This window comes from Rattus norvegicus, chromosome 18 (assembly GCF_036323735.1).
Source record: "Rattus norvegicus strain BN/NHsdMcwi chromosome 18, GRCr8, whole genome shotgun sequence".
Taxonomy (NCBI): domain Eukaryota; kingdom Metazoa; phylum Chordata; class Mammalia; order Rodentia; family Muridae; genus Rattus; species Rattus norvegicus.
Window position 1 is genome coordinate 47,378,312 of NC_086036.1, and position 20,085 is coordinate 47,398,396.

Sequence of the window (20,085 nt, forward strand, 5' to 3'; positions counted from 1 at the left end):
TCCTTGTTAGAGCAGGCTCAGAAGAGAAGGCACATCAAAAGTGGAGCATACAAGCAACATTAATTCTATTAAGCTATACTCGCATATGTATGTATGTATCATATATGTATGTATATATGTATGCATGTATATTCTGTGACTGGTGGTAGTTTTCTGAAATAGTCTTCTGCTAAAAATGCTTTTGCTTTTGCTGATTCTTTTATATTTCCATATTTTAGTGTTTACAGTGTAGATTTGGAGAATAACTATCAAGGTATATAAGCTATGTAATAAAATGCTACTCTATCATGGGTTAGTGCTATTGAAAAATCAATTAGATGATAAAAGCAACTTCATGTATAGAAATTAAAGCAATTACTAGACTTGGTCCAACTTAAATTATCTGGAAAAATAAGCTCACTTATATGTTTCCCTTGTAAAGAGTCTATTGTTCTTCAGTGTATCATATGGTACATAGTAAGCCTCTTGCAGAAAACAAAGTTGTCCTGCTATAAATTTGCAATATTAATAGGGGTAAGCAACACAGAAAATTTTGTGAAAGTTCAACACTGGCATTCAACGTTAATTTTCATTTCAGTGACTATTTTAGATTCCAATAGTTTCTTATCACATTTATTCAGGGACAATAACAGAATAACACTGAAGATGTAATAAAATTACTCTACAAAACAAAGTTTTTTCCTATGAACTTTAATTCATATTCAATCTCATTGAAGGTAAAATTTTATTGATTAAACAGAGAAAATAGAGAAAAAGTTATTTCAAAATAGAAAAAGGAAGGAGGGTGGGAGAGGTGGATGGGGAGGGGAAGACCCTCATAGAGGAAGGGGAGGAGGATTAGATAGGGGTTTATGTCCAGGAAACTGGGAAAGGGAATAACATTTGAAATGTAAATAAAACAATCCAAAAAAGAATATAGTATAATAATTTTTAAACAAAATATTCTTCAAGCATTAGAATACATAGCATCTAGTAAGAGGGGGACTTTGAAGTTCTAACAGCAGGGTAACTGAATATGAACTAAGAATTAACTGTATGTACCAGGGATCAAGGAATCCACCTGTACTCTTAGGTAATATGCTTTCATCTGAAAAGTCATTTCACTGGTGACACATAATAATATTACTGCTCATAGGAGAAATGGCTAATTTCCATAATGTATTGCCCACTTAAAAATAATATTGAGCTTAAAAAAAGACAAAGGAAGGAGGAAGGCAGAGGGAAGAGCACAGAGAGATCGATATCAAATTCACTGTTGCTCATCTTGAATTCCTGATCCTGCTTGCATCCATTTCTCAGATGGTGTGATTACGATCGAAGCGTATCTGGATTAATATTAAGAGATTTGTGCTTTAGAGAAATTAATAAGATAGAAGTTTTAAAAATACATCATTTGAATTTTTGAAATAGGATGGTCAATTAATTTAACAATTGATGGTAATTATCAAGTTCTTGAAAAAGCATGAGCTGGAACAGGATTCCTCTCTTCACAGGCCCTGTCATCCTTCTGTCTCTGGAGCTGCAGCCTGGAATATTCTTGGAGCCTTTACTATGCTTTTGTCTATCTGTCTGTCTGCCCAGGATGTTAATAACTATCTTATAAACTCCTTACATCAAACCAAAAATAGAAAAAGAAGAAAAATAAAAAAGCATCCAGCTAATGCAGGAAAATGGGATTCTAACAGTGACAGCTGGTGAGTCCTGGAATATAAAAATTTCATAGAAAAGAAATTCATAGGAGAGCAGTCTTAAAACATGGTATGAAAGAAGTAAGGCCATCAGAAAAATATAAGAGAGGGTAACAAAGCTAGTCAGGAAATAAAGTACTCCTCATAATTGGAAGGTGCACCTGAACTGATAGCAAATCATCAGCTACGGATACAGGGACGGAAAATCGGTCTGATGGATGAAGAGCGATGGGCAGTGACTCTCAGTTATGCTCACTCAGGAAGCTAAGAATCTGTGTAATCAGAAAGTCAGCAAGTTAACGGATCTGCCTGGACTCTGAGAAACATATTTGACAGATCATAACAGCAAAGCACATCATTTATCTTGCTGCTCATTGTAGAATCTCTTCCCCGTGTGTGCAGAGACTCTCCGTCAGCACAGGGAAAGAGGCATACAAACACCCACAGTAATGAGCCACGCTCTAAGAGATGGATGTAAACTGTGCTCTTGAAGCAGAGAAGGGGAACGTAATAAAGATAAATGGGTCTTGGTGTCTTCTCGGGGGACTAAATATTTGAGCAACCCTTTAGGATGAAAACCAGTTTGTCTTCTAGGCAAGAGATAGCAATGCTTACTCTAATGATCAGCGCCATCAGCCCAATCTGCAGGCAGAACTACACTGGGCTCATCCTCACAGTGTTTGCTCTCAGGAATTTGTGAAACTCAGATGCCCACTTCATAATGTGGGCTTTGACATCATAACCTTTTATATTCGTTAATAAAGGCTGTTTTGAATTGCAGCTTTCTGAGTTTGAGAACAAAACGGGAAATTCTAAGTTTTGAGCTCTTCATTATGGTTATGAAATAGTTAATTCTTTTAAAAGTAAAGGTTTAATTTCTCAATTCTATGGAGAGTCATTGTAAAATTACAATTAGTATTAATACTTTTACAGATTACTTAATATTATTAATGTATTTTATTTATTCATTCATTAGGTTTTATGTGTATGTATAGATGAAGGAAAGAATGTAAAATTATCTTCATCCACGTTTGTATCTGGAACTTAGAGTTGTGTTTTTTAAATTCTTCTTAATTACCTTTTATTTTTTGAGTGTACAACATGATTACATCATCCCCCTTTCCTTTCTTCCCTCCAGTGTCTTTCATCATTGCTGTACTTTGATTTATTTACGGATCCACCAATTCACGCATTTGAGGCTAACGCTAAGCTACTTCTAAAATAACAGCTAATAAATTAATACTTCAAACTTAACTCTAGCTTTCTTGACTAAGCCATCATTCCAGCAATGTAGTCCTATTTTTAAAGTTATGATTTACATTTTTGTTAAGGTCCCTTCTCTCTACCTCCGTCTCTTTTTTTCCTGAAGGTTTATCTGAATCCACTTGAATGAGGCACCAATTGTCATCTCAACCCGTGGCTGGATTCCTCACAATTTCAGGGCTTACTTTCTAAACAGGTATCCTTAAAATAGATACTTTGTTTCTCTCACAACATTCTGTTTCTCCCATGGTGTTACTCATACATAATTTAGCTAGCCCTTTAAGGTGCCTTTGCAGTTTATCTCCAGTGTTGGCCTGGGATGGGGCATTCTTCTGCATTTTTTAATAGATCTGTACCACCTGAACTCCTGTTTTTATTTATTTTTCCCTTTGCCTTGCCTTTGTTTTTCCCTACAAAGCCTCCTTAGCTAAATAATAGATATATGTGTAAGCTAACATCCCAGAGGATTTGTAAAGCTTCCCAGCCCTAAAGGACTTGTATGAGAGCCAAGAAATCTCATGCCCAGTCTAGGCTGCTGCTCATTTCTGGGACTTCCTAGTAAGCTACATGCTGCAAACTTCCCTACATACAAAACCTTCAAGCCATGTCATCTCTCTGTACTAATTCTGCTTCTACAACAGTTGTTATGGTTCCAAATACCCCTTTCCAGATTTGAACAGAGGGCACAGAAAATAGATATGGTGTGATAAAAACTATACATAGAAACTATGTCATGGTTTTATATTATTACAGAATAACACTAGAAACAAAATAGCTATTATTATTTGTGCTGTGAATTGCCGCTGTCCTCAGTTGTAAGATAGACTGAGGATAGTGTTGCACCTATGACCTTTGGCTCTGCTTCCCAGTAGTTTTATCTAAGAGCTCCACACTGTTCTCCTAGCAGTCATTTTTCTACATCCCTTTTCTCCTCCTCAGCCTGTGTATTTATGTGACCTTCAACAACCTAGGCATTTCTCTATATTGTTTTTCAAAGCCACCATTTCTTGTCAGTTAGAGGATGTGCTGCCAAACCTGAGTGTCTGGCTAAGCTTCAGCAATTCAAGGCAATGTGACATCCCTGTAATTTAGTGACAGAGAAAGCCATTCTGAAGGGGAATGGGAACAATAAGCAGATTAATTAATGACAGCTCTAATATGTGGAGATTCTGCTTTGAGGAATGATTCTCTAGGCTGCTCTCTTCAGAAACCAGAGCATATTATATTTTCAAAATCTATAAAAACCTGACTTTACATAACATATATGAACATAGTCTTTCAAAAGAACTGTTCCTTCAGCGTTCCTTACCTCCAGGGTACTGACTGTCCTGCTTTGTGACTTCATTAAATACCTGTTTTTAATATAACCTTTTGGCTAATCTATGATATGTAACAGCACAAAACATATTATATAATTATCATTCAGGTTATTTATTCCCTATAAAAACTGCCACGGTGTAACAAAACATTCACTAGAAATCAATTCGGTTCTGGAAAGAATATTTCCCTATATTCTCAAAGTTAATTTTGAATGAATGTCTTAATTTTTTTTATATTTATCCTTTTCTGTAGATAGATTTTTTTCATGCAATTTATTCTCAATAAAATCTCCTCTCCCTCCAGACTTTTCCAGTTCCCCAATTTGCCTGCCTTTCCCATCTAGATACAGACCCTTTATGTCTCTCCTTGGAAATAGACATATAAATAATAATAAAACAAATCAAACAAATGTAAGACAAACAAAATATGAAGAAAAAGGAGCCCCTCCCAGAAAAGCACCAAAAATACACATAGACACAGTGACACACATAGGAATCTCATAATAAAATAAAACATGAAGCATTAATATATGAAAAGGGCTTGTACAATTAAAAATATTCTCTGACAAAACATTATGAGATGAAGAACCCCCTGAGGTTTTGGTGTGTGTGTGCGTGTGTGTGTGTGTGTGTGTGTGTGTGTGTGTGTGTGTGTGTGTGTGTGTTGGCATATACTGCTAGACATGCAGCTTGTCCTTAAGAGTAGTTTGTATTCCCAGTGAAACTCCTTTGGAGAAAACTAATTTTTGTTTCCAAGTGGTTATTGAGATAGCTTCTGGGTTAGGGATGAGGGCTTGTGTGCCTGAGGTACCATCCGGCACAAGTCCAGAAGGCTTCGTGCATGCTGCCTCAGTGAGTTCATCTGTGCATCGGTACTGACTTGTTTAGAGGACATTTTGTCCTTGATGTCCACCCTCACCTCTGGCTCTTACAATCTTTCAGCCTCCACATAGGGTTCCACGTGCTCTGAAGGAAGAGATTTGATGGAGACATTCCACTTAGTGCTGAGTCTTCCAAGGGCTCTCCCTCTATTTATCTGTTGGACCCGGTGTGTGGTCCCATTTACTTCACGTGGTAGTTTGTCTGATGATGGCTTAGCAAGGCACTGATCTATGAGCATAGCAGAATGTCGTTGGGAGTCATTTTATGGTGATGCTCCTTTCCTGGAACAGCAGTATTTAACTTTCCCTTAGGTCTCTGGATTATCTGTCTAAAGTATTTGAGGATGGGTTCCATTTCATGGGTGGGCCTTAAATCCAATCAGATCGACATTGGTTGGTTACTGCTACAAGCTTGGTACTACTATTGCACTCACATCTCACGGGAAGGTCACCATTGTAGATCAAAGGGTTTGTTTATTTCTCATTTGGTAACCTGCAGAGCAGCTTAAGTAACTTGAAAACTAGTATGTGGGAGTTACGGCTCTATGTAGGTGGCAGCTAGAGTTTATACGTTCAGTGAGATATGTAGGTGTTGTCTTCAGCAGTAGAGTGTTACTCTCGGTTTATGAGAAGCAGTCAATAGTCTTTGTGGTAGCCTAGCCTGTTTGGAAATGCATGGGGCCTCTTTAGCCAATACCTTAATTAGATCTAACCCATTCCAGGCACTGCAAGAGTCATGTGTTTAAGGAGATATTCAGTTGTGTTCCATTTGTCCCATTATTTAACAATTTCATTCAAACTGCCTTCATATATATATATATATGTATATATATATATATATATATACACACACACATATATATATATATACACACACATATATATATATATATATATATAAGCTTCTACTGTGTTAGTTTTCCACATAAACTCTCAAATTGCCCTTGTCCCTCTACGTACTCCTCTTCCTTGCTCTGTCTTCCCTCTCTCTCCTCCTCATTTGATCTGCTCATTTCTGCTCTTTCCTCACTATCCATTCATAACTCTCTGGTTTTCCTTCCTAGGGAGATACATCTCTTCTCTCTAGTTGCTTACTCTGTATCTAATGTGTACGGTGAAGTTCATCACAGCTGGCTTATTTTTGATTTAACAGCTGACATCTTCATAAAAGCTAATACATTCCATACTTCTTTTTCTGGGTTGACTTAACTCACTCAGTATATATTTTGTTCCACCCATTTACCATAAAATTTCATAATTTTATTTTATAATGGATGAGTAATATTTGTGTATAATAGTACCACATTTTTTGTCCATTTATCCATTGACAAACATCTAGTCAGTTTCCAATTTCTGGTTATTATGTGGAGTAGCAATGAACATGGTTGATTAAATGTCTGTGTAGCAATCTAAATCATCCTTTGGATATATGTGCATAAGTGGTATAGCTGGATACTGAGGTAGCTCTAATATCCACATCGATTTTCATAGTGGCTTGAATTTTGAATTCCTGCCAGCAGTGGAAAAGTATTCCCCTTGCTCCATATCTTTGCCAGCCTAAGATGTTATTTGTTTCATTGAACTTGGCAATTCTAACTTATGTAAGATGAAATCTCAAATTAATTTTTGATTTGTATTTTCCTGATGACTAAGGATATTTAACGGGTCTTTAAGTGTTTCTCAGTCCTTTGCGTTTACTCTTTTGATAATTTTTAGGTGTGTTTACCATTTTTTATTGTGTTGCTATTCTTGTTTTTGATTTCCAGTTTTTGAGTTCTTCGTACATTTTAGACGTTAGCTCTCCATGTAATGTTTACTTAGCAAAATTTTTTCCATTCTGTAGCCTGCCACTTTTTAAATGCTGATTCCTTTGCCACACAGAATCTACTCAGCTTCATGAGTTTTCATTTGTCATTGTTCTCAGTACCTGTGCTTTTGGCGTTCTCTTCGGAGGATGTTTCCAGCGCTAATGAGTTAAAAACAATCCCCCCTTTTCTCTTATTGTGCCCACTGTAGCTGGTTTTATGTTGAGATCTTTGATCTATTTAGTTTAGGATTTTTTGCCAGGTGATAGTATGAATCTACTTACATTTTTGTACACGTAGATTAGAAGATAATTGTTTCGAAAGAATTGTGACATATATTTTTCAATATGAAAGAAAAACTTGCAAACAAATAACACCCCTGTTTAAAATGAACTTCTTTTAGTTGAGTTTCCAAGCAGTTGTAATGAACGTACCTAGGTAATATGGTGGTAAGTGGATGGCATGCATGCAGCTCACAGAACACACATTTAGAAGAAACCTTTGTTGCTGTAATGGGAATCTAGTAAATAGATGCCTTGTTTGGGATGATAGGGCACTGTCTTAGTGTTTCTTTTGGAGTATAAAAACAGAGAGTCCAAAAAGAATAGATTCAAAATTGCTGAAACATGGTGCCATGAATGTTCTGAAAGTCTTGGCATCATATCACCCTTCAAGTAACCATGAGCAGAAAAGCCAAAGCAGACCTTGCTTCTCTCAGTAGTCACCCCATTCATCCTCTAAATCAAGCCAGGCTTTTGTGTGTTGCTTATTTTTTAATTAGAATTTTCTACAAATCATTCACTCCTAAACATAGAATTAGCTTAATCATACAACTTAGTTCATGCTTATTGCTAACATAACATACACAGACAGCAAACCTTTTTAGGGATTTCTTTTATAATTTATTTTATTTTATTTTAAATTTGTTATTTTATTTATTTGCATTTCAAATGTTACAAAGAACTCAAAAAGTTAGACATCAGGCCACCAAATAACCCTATTAAAAATAGGGTATAAAGCTAAACAGAGAATTCTCAACTAAGGAATCTTGAATTGTTGAGAAGCACCTAAAGAAATGTTCCACATCCTTAGTCATCAGGGAAATGCAAATCAAAAGGACCCTGAGATTCCACCTCACATCAGTCAGAATGGTTGAGATCAAAAGCTCAGGTGAACGGAGATGCTGGTGAGGATGTGGAGAAAGAGGAACACTCCTCCATTGTTGGTGGAATTGCAAACTGGCACAACCTCTCTGGAAATCAGTCTATAGTTCCTCAGAAAATTGGAAATCGTTCTACCAGAGGACCCAGCTATACCAGTCCTGGCACATACCCAAGAGATGCTCCAATATAGGGCTTCCTTATTATGGATATTTGGATTATTTGAAATATTTGTCAAATGAGAACAAAATTATTTGACATTATTTTTTATTCAGAATTTCCTCATCTTCTCGGTGAGTTAGTATGTTGTATTTGTTGTTTGTTCCATGAATAACTCTTTCTAACTCTAGATATTTTTGCACCAGTGGTGAATTGGCTCATTGCTGATGTTACAGTGTTTAAAGTTCAGTACATTCAGACCCTTGCTAAAGTTCTTGCTAAAGTTTGATTTTGATTCTTACAACTAGTGAATTGTTAGAAATTAAACTATTCTGTGTAAATCCTTGTTGGAATTATAGTTAAAATAGTTTCTTTCTATGTAGATTTGTGTTATGATTGCTGCCAGGTGTATTAAACATTTCTGGGAGTGTAGCATGCCTTTGATTTAGGATTTCTCTAGTATTTTTAATAACAACTTCAAATTAAACTATGAATGCTTTACATTTTATGAACTCCATTATGACATCAGTATGGTTGCTACGTGTTGATTCATTCTCAACCTCTAGTATTGTGTAAAATATGCTTGATTTTATTCTCATAACAAACGAATATAAAGTATATCAAAATGACCTTTGCAAGGAGGTTTTAACTCGATTATACAAATTGGGAGAGGTATGGTCTCTAGTTTCTAAACATTGAAAATGTTGTCTTTCCTCTTAGGAAAGGAAACTGGCTCCAAACCTCAACAGATGTGTATCGTGGGTAAATTGACCACAAAAAATATGGTTGCTGATGAGACAGCTACATGTTTAATTCAAATCCAGGACTCTGTAACAGAAAATTCCACACCATGAATGAATTTCTGGCCAACTTCATCCAAAATTATAAATAACATATAAAATAATGATAATCATCTGTGTTCTCACCATGAATAAGTTCAGATTTGCTACCTTTCCTTTGCTTCTGCCCTTGTAACCAGGCACTCTTCCACCCTGGGCTGGAATGGAAGGAGGGAACCTTAGCTGGGGTAGATGTGTCAGGCAGGACTTTGGTCAGAATGACTGTGGGAAAACAGCCTTCTCTGGAGACAGTTTTGAATGAAACAGCTCTCTTAATCGGGGTGTGGGAGAACTGGGGTTATATAAACATTGGGGAGTAGTAGTGTTTTGGGGGCATCAACATACATCATTGGCTAGGACAAAGGGGATAGGAATGCTTCACTTGCTTGAAGAGGAATTCCAGGTTCTTACTGAACATATCCTTATAATGGGAAAGGAAGTTTAACCTGTAACCTGGCCCCCAGTTACGTGACCACCTTAAGGGTGGCACAGATGGAAGGCACAAGCCTGTATTTTCTGGGACGTGCAGGCCAGAGCAGGGAGGCAGTAATCTGATTCTTCGTCGTCTCAGGATGATATTTGTGTGGGGTGGACATGTCTCTACACCACTCTTGCAGTGGGACAGGTTCCCTGGTCACAAAGTTTTCCACACAGAATGGGAATGAAGAAAATTACTTCAAATATCTTGAGATAATGTTTTCTTAGTGCAGCATCTATGAGGAACTGAGAAAGCTCCAAGTGAAGACATAAAGAGCAATAGAAATTCTGAGTGATTATGCAGTGTTGCTATGACCCTAGGCATTTCAAGGGCCAAGGCATTATATTCATGGAGAGCTGGCAAATACGCCCGATGGTCCAAGTGTGAGTGTTTAATAATCATCGAGCAATGTGTGTAAAATCTATCAACCACTGCTTTCTTCTCCTGGATTTTACAGCTTGGGACTGGTACTCACAGTTGTTTGCTCTGGAGACTAGCTAACTCCTTTCCTGTAGCTCTACATAATAAAGATACTGAGGTACCACATTGCTGTGGTAGCTGGTGACACTGTGCTAGCATGTGTACAGCTCATCTGATCCCAGGATTTTTGTATGTGGCTGTCTCTTCTGCAGTCTCTTGTCATGCCAGTCAGGCCAAGTCCAGGATATTCCTTAAGAAAGAAGTTCATTAGCGTTCTATTCTCTTTTTTTTTAAAAAAGATTTATTCATTTATTATATATAAGTACACTGTCACTGTCTTCAGACACACCAGAAGAGGGCATCAGATCTCTTTACAGATGGTTGTGAGCCACCATTTGGTTGCTGGGAATTGAACTCATGACCTCTGGAAGAGCAGTCGGGTGCTCTTAACCGCTGAGCCATCTCTCCAGCCCTTTTCTTTTTCTTTTTTCTTCTTCTTCTTTTTTTTTTTCAGGGCTGGGGACCGAACCCAGGGTCTTGCACTTGCTAGGCAAGCGCTCTACCGCTGAGCTAAATCCCCAACCTGCGTTCTATTCTCTTATGGGAAAAAAACGCCCCCTGTTAATAATCAATGAACTCATCAGTCATTTCAGCTACTGGCACGGTATTTCACTGAAGAACACACTGAATGGTGTGACTTGTATAATGATTGCAAGAATGCATTTCCTTTCAGATATTGGTGAATGGAGAAGTGTGTTAGTAAAGCCTTGCTAGATAAGAGTGAGGAGCTATGATCACATCTCTAGAGCCGATAGAAAGTTGATAATATTAGCAGGCTTCTGCAGTCCCAGTACTTTTGCCTTCTCTTAGGCTCTCTACCTTTAGTTTGTTTTGTCCAACTCTGATATGATTTTCCTTTCATGTTATTGTATTTTAGTTTGTTATATACTTTTTATTATCCCTCAGAAGACTTTTCACTACTAATGAAAGACAAAAAGGAAGTTTGTCATATGAGAGGAAGTAGGAAGAAAAGGAGAGGAACAGAGGAATATATTATGTGAGAAAGGAATTTATTTCCAATTAAAATAACTTAAAAATAGTCTCTCTGTGTATCTGTATGTCTCTGTGTGTGCGTGTCTCTCTCTCTCTCTCTCTGTGTGCACGTGCGCGCGCATGTGTTTGTGTGTGTGTGTGTGTGTGTGTGTGTGTGTGCACATGCGCATCTCTGTGTGTCTGTTTATACATCCATCTCCTATAGTTTTTCCTTTACATGATGGTTGCTCCTTACATGAAACAATGTGGTCTAACTTCCTTCAGTTCATAACCTTTAGAAATCATTCGCATTATAAAGTTAGTAACTTCATAGATTCTTCTTTTTATGATATTTAAAATCTAATTCTACCATCTTCATATTAGAGAAATGAAACAAAGCTACAGTTAAAGCTGTAATTAATCATTTTCAGAAGTAGTAGCGTATAACTAAGAGATGAATGTGGGAATGTACTAGAGTTTTGTGAGGATTTCAGGGCTATTACATCTTTTCTGTATAATTAATGGTTTGTTCAAAGGGCCACATGGCTTTTGAACTGAAACTTTTGTCTCATAATAGTAGTGCTAAGAAATATTAAGACTTGCAAAATGTGAGCTAACATGTTTTCCATGTAAAGTTTTTCATTACTTTTAAATGTTTTAAATGTTTAGATTCCTGATTAGTTTCCTGGTAAGTATACTATAAATATTTGATCATATTAAAATATACAACAAAATTATGCTAGATGTTGAAGGAACACACAGAGACTAATTACAATTTTGCTGTTCTTTATTGTTGTTGAGCTTGTTACTACTTTGATGCAATTTTCAATCAGATATTTCATGTTTAAATGTCAACTTATATTTGTTATTAAATTCAAACTTATCTAAACATACTATTCAAATGAACTTGGAATGTTGGCAGGGGATCAATACCCCTAACTGAGTCTTAAATAATTGTGGAGTAAGCCCTTTCTATTAAGTAAAGAGAGGAGATAAATTATGCCGCCTTTATAACAGTTAGAGATGGAATGAAGTCATTTGGCTCTGAATTAGAAAAACTCACAGCCAGCCCTCCTGACTGTGTTCTGAAATGTTCTCCTGCCAAGTGTGAGGTATTCAACTGAAACATAAAATATATACTTTTCTGAAAGGAACTAGAAGGAAAGACTTAAACCTTGTTTACTTTTAATCTTGTCATATAATTCAACCTGCATTTGAACATGAGTTTCATCTTGAGTATTTTCCAGGGGGAGAAGCTTTAACGTAAAACAGGAAAAAAAGCATCCATATTGTGGTTACATTGCTTTTATTCAGAATTTCAAATGATTCTGAAAGAAAACAAGCTTATAAAGTACTATCTTTACCTACCATCATAGCATACTTCAAACGTCTAAATAGCCTGCTAAGCTATTCCAGTGCATGGTTATTGAACATCTCTATGCTTAACTCTGTGTGTGTGTGTGTGTGTGTGTGTGTGTGTGTGTGTGTGTGTGTGTGTATGTGTGTGTATGTTCATATGTGTGTGTGGTGTCCCCTAGGCATAACAAGATGTGCTTTTCAAGAACAAAGAAGTTGGGAAAATTAATATCACTTATTTACTCATTTTTCAAAAACCACTTCACAAAAATTGGCACAATCTCACAGCAAACTCCTCATTTCTCCTGAGTTCTGCAACAGATTGGGACTCCTGAATATCCAGTCATATTGTCTGAAGACTGATGTATTCTCATCGTTTCTTTTGGAAGACAGTCACTGTTAGACTTCCTTACAACCTGTAAGTCAGTCTAATACACCCCCATTTTAGCTTCTCAGCACACACACACACACACACACACACACACAAACACACACACACAAACACACACACACACACACACACACACACACACAGAGAGAGAGAGAGAGAGAGAGAGAGAGAGAGAGAGAGAGAGAGAGAGTTGTTGTTCTTGCTGATGTTGTTTCCTCTAACTACATTATGCCTTTTAGACCTGTGCCCCACAGGGATTTGTTCTCTTTAGTTTTTTCCTAGCCCTTCCTTTTAAGCTTCAGTGAAGTCCATGAAAATGAGTTTCTAGGTGGGTTTGGATTTTTCTGTTTATGTGACATTCAGGTGTACTTTAACATCCAAGGGAGTGGCATATTCAATTGTCTCAAACACATGGAAACATCATCTCACATGCTATTTTTGGCACTGTAGTGCCCTGCTCACTTAGTGCTCCACCAAAGAGAAAGGACACTGTTATCGTTATAGCCAAGGGATGCTGTCTGCTAATGCTTACTTTTATTACTTTGCAACCTCTGCTCTCTAGCATGTGGTAAATAAGCTGGATTTTGAGAACTTGAACTTGATTTCATTGTTACATTAAGGTGGCTTTTTCTGTGGGCAACACCATTTTTTAATAAACTATTAAAACTTGAACATTTAAATAGCATATTATAGCAATTCTGTATTTATATTTACTTGAATATTAGGCTATTCTTGAACTTCCAGGCAATGGGTCTCTTCTTTAATACGTAACTGATCATAATATGCCCTTTTCAGCTTGTGTTAATAAGCTTGGCTACTAACTTGCTAATAGCCATGTAGGTATATCTGTAGAGATATAATTATGCTTCAAATGCATTTCATTGATGACTCAAAACTTGATATTTTCTACGGATGTTTAGAAAGCAGCTGTGCTAACCACTACAACCCTAATACCATGGGCAATTAGGTATCCCTTTTTATAATGTGATTTTTTTCTTTTGTACCTTAAGAATTTTCCTAAAACAATATTTATATTATATGTAAGAAGTTTTGTGCATTGATATCACATGTTCACTTGGTGCCCATAGAGGTCAGAGAGGAAAGTAAATTCTCTGGAATTGGAATTACACAGAGTTGTGACACAAGATGTAGAGCTGGGAATCAAACCCAGGTCCATTTTTTCTATAAGAATGTGTCCTACATTTTCCACTCAACTCTTTAGGTTTTTAAAATTCTATAATTACTTGCTAAAAACAAATTTCATTTACTTTTGAGATTATAATTACATCATCCTCTCCATTTCTTCCCTTCCCCCAACACTCCCGTATAACTCCTAACTCTTTCAAATTTATGGCCAATTTTTTCATTAATTACTGTCTCTCTCTCACACACACACACTTATAAATTTCTGAATATAACCTGTCCACTCTTCATAATATCATTTACTTATGAGTTTAGGACTGACCATTCGGCACCAGAAACCAACTAGTGTGCTTTTCTCTGAGAATAAGGATTTCTTCCACTTTCAACATTCTTTAGTTGTCTGTAGTTATTTGTAAGTTTGAAGCTTAAATTTTTTTCTCTCCATTTTGGACTGTCTGTTGTTGTTGTCTTTGATCATCTCACATTTGATCAGTTGATGTGACTTTATGAGTATATCCTCTGACATTATTAGGACACACACTCTCAGAGCAAAGTGTTTGTTCCTCTGGATTTTATAATTTCTCTGCCTCTCTTCCTCAATGGTCCCTGGGCTTTACGCACAGGGCTTGTTTTGTACATACATCTGTTCAGTGATGAATGGGCTCTACTACTCTGTACTACTCGGTTTTCATGTATGTATCTCCATCTGACGCAAAGAGATGTTTCCTTGATAAGGTATTATGACTACACTTATCTGTGGATAGAAAAACACATATTTAGAATATAGTTAGGGATTATGCTTATTTAATGCTGTGAGGGTCTCCTCCAATATCAAAGATAAATTCATAAGCCCAACGAAGTTGACTGTATTTCCAGTACCAGGCATGGATTCCCTCTTGATCTTCGGTCCAATTAGAGAGCTGCTGCTTACCATGAGGCTACAGCCCCCTTAGGGTTATCACGCCATGCTCCATAGACATCTTAACTGCTACTGCCCTCTAGCGTTATCACGCCATGCTCCATAGACATCAGAGCTGCTACTGCCCTCTAGCGTTATCACGCCATGCTCCATAGACATCAGAGCTGCTACTGCCCTCTAGCGTTATCACGCCATGCTCCATAGACATCAGAGCTGCTACTGCCCTCTAGCGTTATCACGCCATGCTCCATAGACTGCATAGCTGGGTGGGACTTGGTTGCTTCCCTCTTTCAGAAGCTTGCATGGCATCTTCTGGAACTAGGAAAGCCAATTCTCAGGGAAGAAAATTCCAGCTCAGCGTCCTCTGAAGTGTCTAGACTCTCCAGCAATAGGGACTTACCTTCCACCTTGAGGCTAACCAATGACAACAGCATGGGCTGGATGTGCAGACAGTTTCTTATACAGCTTTGATCAACAACTCAAAAGAAATAAATAAACATTTAAGCCATCTATGTGTGTTCATACACATACTTATGCGAGGGCTAATGTATAATTTTCTATCTTTTTTCATAAACCCTTACTGCTATTTTAGAGACAGTCTGATACCTTACAGTGGCTGCTGAGGTGAAGTCATAACAGCTTCCACACACTCAGAATGGCTGGAGGAGGATTAAAATGCCAGAGGATCGGCTGCCGCACGGTCACTGCAAAGATCATGCAAATTCTTTAGTCACTCTGATTCCCGAATGTCTCTAAATATATTTATTGATTAATAAATACTTCATACAACATTATGGAGTATCTAGATGCATGCTACCTCAGGAAGATAAATGACCGGGCTGCTGTTTACAGCTAAAGGCAGTAGCCGGAATGTGAGTATCATCTGTAGAGTGTCAACTCTTAATATTCCCAGAAACTGAAAAAGAAAATGCTAGTAACTATGACATAATTAAGAAAAAATACATTTACAAATTTTATTGGCTATATGTATTAATTCTTGATTCTGCAATTTTTTATCCTCTTTTTGTAAAATTACATGAAATAGAAATCATTCCTTAATAGTAATGTGGCAAGTGTTTATTAATACTCATTTTAAAGGTAGTGTTACAGTTTTCGGAGCTGTGATAAGCCCCCTTTTTTCTGCCATAACTCTTTCATGTATTTTATTGCAGAGCTTTCCTACTTACTATTCTATTTATAACCATAATCCGTTTTGAATTGATGTTTCTGTGAGTGGTGTGAGATCCAGCGATGATTCGCTTTTATGCAGAACTCTCCAGTTGATCCAGAGCCTCTTATGGGAGTTTAAAATTATAAAATTTCACACAGTTTTAGTTTGGCTTTGATCATAAATAAAATATTGCCACAAACATGTATTGGATTTATGCTTTGGTTTGGTTTGAGGATTCTGGTAAGCCTGAGAAGAACAGAATGCACTTCAATGTTTCTGCTCTGTGTGGACTGGGATTCGTGTGATAATTGGGGCAAGTATGGAGATTCGTTTATGGAAACATGAAATTTTCTGAAGTTTTATGAAGTTGATATATGTTGGGAAAAGTATCATATTTTCAATAGACATTTGCTAAACTGTTTAAGGCTGACGTAACAAACATCTATTTTTTCAATTAAAAAAAGATAGAATATATATATATATATATTAGAAACAAGGTCCCTTTAGGGCACCCTGCTACTGATCATCAAGTTAAGATGGTAGGCAGATGCGTCCAGATGACTAGTTGTAGTGTCCAGATATTTTACATTTCGTTTGTAAAGGAAAGTAGCAAAATGGTCAATATTCTTATAAAAATTACAGCATCATTGATAATACTATAAAAATAATGTAAAAATTGTTACACATAGAATACAATTTTAAAGATGAGAAATTAATCACAATGTATCTCCCTTTTAGCAGCTTTTGCTCAAGTTATTGTGACAAACAACATCATAAGGTAAATGTCAAGAGACAAAATTAAACATGCATAAAATGTTCTTGAAAAACTAATGAGATTAAAATTTATTTAAAAAGAAACAATTATGAGTATGAAAACTATATCTGACATGGACAGTCTTTAGAAATGTGCTCCCAAATTTTATGTATGTAAAACAGCAGAATAATCCAAGCAATCCTTTATGATCTTATTTATTTCAGGTAAACTACAATTCATAATTAAATAAATTGATTTATTATTTATATATTCAATATAAAATTGTGTTTATTACAAGTTACATTCTAAAATATTTTATCAAGTAATTTGCACTATAGAAAACAAAATAAATTAATAAGGGATGTGAACTAAATTTTTAGACAAAGAAATAATAAAGAATATTACAAAGAATATGTCAAGTAACATGGAAAAGGTAATTATTTTGCCTTTTGTTTTTTCAAATAAGTATAATTCTGAACAAATTTCTCTTAATATATCTGTAATAAATTGTAATAAATGAGTGTTCTAGAAAGATATATTTCAACATAAACAATGTATTTAATTTTTATAGAGTTGTATTATCCAAGCAATAAATATAACTTCTCAAAAATCAAAATACGTTCATCAGTATCTGTTAAACACATGTGATAATAAAAACTCTCTAACAGAGTTAACATACACAAAGAAAAGAAGTTCATAAATTGTTACCACCAACATAAGACAAGTTTTATAATATGCATACTATTTCCAGCTATTACACAGAATATTTGATTAAATTTACTAGGTTTCTGGGGGGGATGGTGTTGATTTTTTAGTTGTTGTTAATTTTGTTTATTTGGGTTTTTTTTAGGTTTTGATATTGGATATATTCTTTATTTACATTTCAGATGTTATAACCTTTCTCAGTTTCCCCCTCCAGAACCCCTTATCCTATCACCCTTTCCCCTGCTTTTACAAAGGTGCTCCCACATCCACTCTTTCCCACCTCCCTGCCCTGACATCCCCCTACACTGGGACATCTAGCCTAGACAGAACCAAGGGTCTCTCCTCCCAGTGATGCCTGATAAGGCCATCCTCTGCTACATATGCAGCTGGAGCCATAGGTCCATCTCTGTGTACTTTTGGGATGATGGTTTAGTCCCTGGGAGCTCTCGGGGGGAGTGCTGATTGATACTGTTGTTCTTATTATAGGGTGTCAAACCCCTACAGCTTCTCATTTCTTTCTCTAACTCCTTCATTGGGGACCCCATTCTCAGTTCAATGGTTGGTGGTAAACATCTGCCACTGTATTTGTCAGGCTCTAGCAGAACCTCTCAAGAGACAGCTATATCAGGCTATTGTCACCATGCACTTCTTGGCATGGATGAATTCCATGTGATGGATTCCAAGGTAGAGTAATCTCTGGATGGCCTTTCCTTCAGTCTCTGCTCCAGAATTTGACTCCATATTTCCTCCTGTGGGTATTTTTGTTCCCCCTTCTAAGAAGAATTGAAACATCCACACTTTGGTCTTCCTTCTTCTTGAACTTCATGTGGTCTGTGAATTGTACTTTGAATAATCCAAGCTTAGGGGCTAATCTCCACTTATCTGTGAGTGCATACCATGAGTGATTTTTTGGTATGTTGGGTTACCTCACTCAGGATATTTTCCAGTTCCATACATTCGCCTATGAATTTCATGATGTCACTGTTTTTACTAGCTGAGTAGTACTCCATTGTGTAAATGTACCACATTTTCTGTATCCATCCCTCAGTTGAGGGACATCTGGGTTCTTTCCGGCTTCGGGCTGTTATAAATAAGGATGCTATGAACATAGCAGAGAATGTGTTCTTGTTATATGTTAGAGCATCTTTTGAGTATATGCCCATGAGTGGTCTGAGGAACTGCCAGACTGATTTCCACAGTGGTTGTAACAGCTTGCAATCCCATCAACGATGGAGGAGTATTCCTCTTTCTTCACATCCTCATCAGCATTGCTGTCACCTGAGTTTTTGTCTTAGCCATTCTGACTGGTGTGAGGTAGAATCTTAGGGTTATTTTAATTTGCTGATGACTATGGATGTTAAACATTTCTTTAGGTGCTTCTCATCCATTCTGTATTGCTCAGTTGAGAATTCTTTTTTAGATCGGTAGCCCATTTTTAATAGGGTTATTTGATTCTCTAAAGTCTAACTTCTTGAGTTCTTTGTATATATTAGATATAAGCCTTCTATTTGGTGTAGAATTGGTAAAGAGCTTTCCCAATCTGTTGGTTGCTGTTTTGTCCTACTGACAGTGTTCTTTGCCTTACAGAAGCCTTGCAATTTTATGAGGTCCCATTTGTCTGTTCTTGATCTTAGAGCATAAGCCATTGGTGTTCTTTTCAGGAAAATTTTCCCAGTGCTTGTGTGTTGTAGACTCTTCCCCACTTTCTCTACTATTTGTCTCAGTGTATCTGGTTTTATGTGGAGGTCCTTGATCCACGTGGACATGAGCTTTGTACAAAGAGATAAGAACTGATTGATTTGCATTCTTCTACATGCTGACCTCCAGTTGAATGAGCACCATTTGTTGAAAATGCTGTCTCTTATGGAGAGAAAGTTTGCAGCAATAGCCACCAAGCCTAGACAATATTGATGAAGCCAAGAAGTACATGCTGACAGGAGTCTGATAGAGCTGTCTCCTGAGAGGCTCAGCCAGAGCTGACAAATATAGAGGCGAATGCCAGTAGCAAACCACTGAACTGAGAACAGGGTTCCCCTTGGACGAGTTAGAGAAAGGTTTGAGGAAGCTTACGGGGCTTCAACCCCATAAGAATAACAATACCAACCAACCAGAGCTCCCAGGGACTAAACCACTACCCAAAGCTTACACAAGGACAGACCCATGACTCCAGCTGTATATGTAGCAGAGGATGACCTTGTTGGGCACCAAAGGGAGGAGAAGCCCTTAGTCCTGCTAAGGGTGAACCCCCTCAGTGTAGGGGAATGTCAGGGCGGAAAGGAAGGGTGGTTGGGGAGGGGGATGGGATAGGGGGCTTATGGACAGGAAACTGGGAAATGGAATAACATTTGAAATGTAAATAAAAAATCTATCTAATAAAAGAAAAGAAAAGAAAATGCTGTCTCTTTTCCACTGAATGGTTTTAGTTCCTTTGTCAAAGATCAAGTGACCATAGGTGTGTGATTTATTTCAGGGTCTTCAATTCTAGTCCATTGATCTACCTGCCTGTCTCTATACCAATACCATACAGTTTTTGTTTTTGTTTCAATCACTATTGCTCTGTAATATAGCTGTAGGTTAGGGATGTGGCTAGGCAAATTAGAAT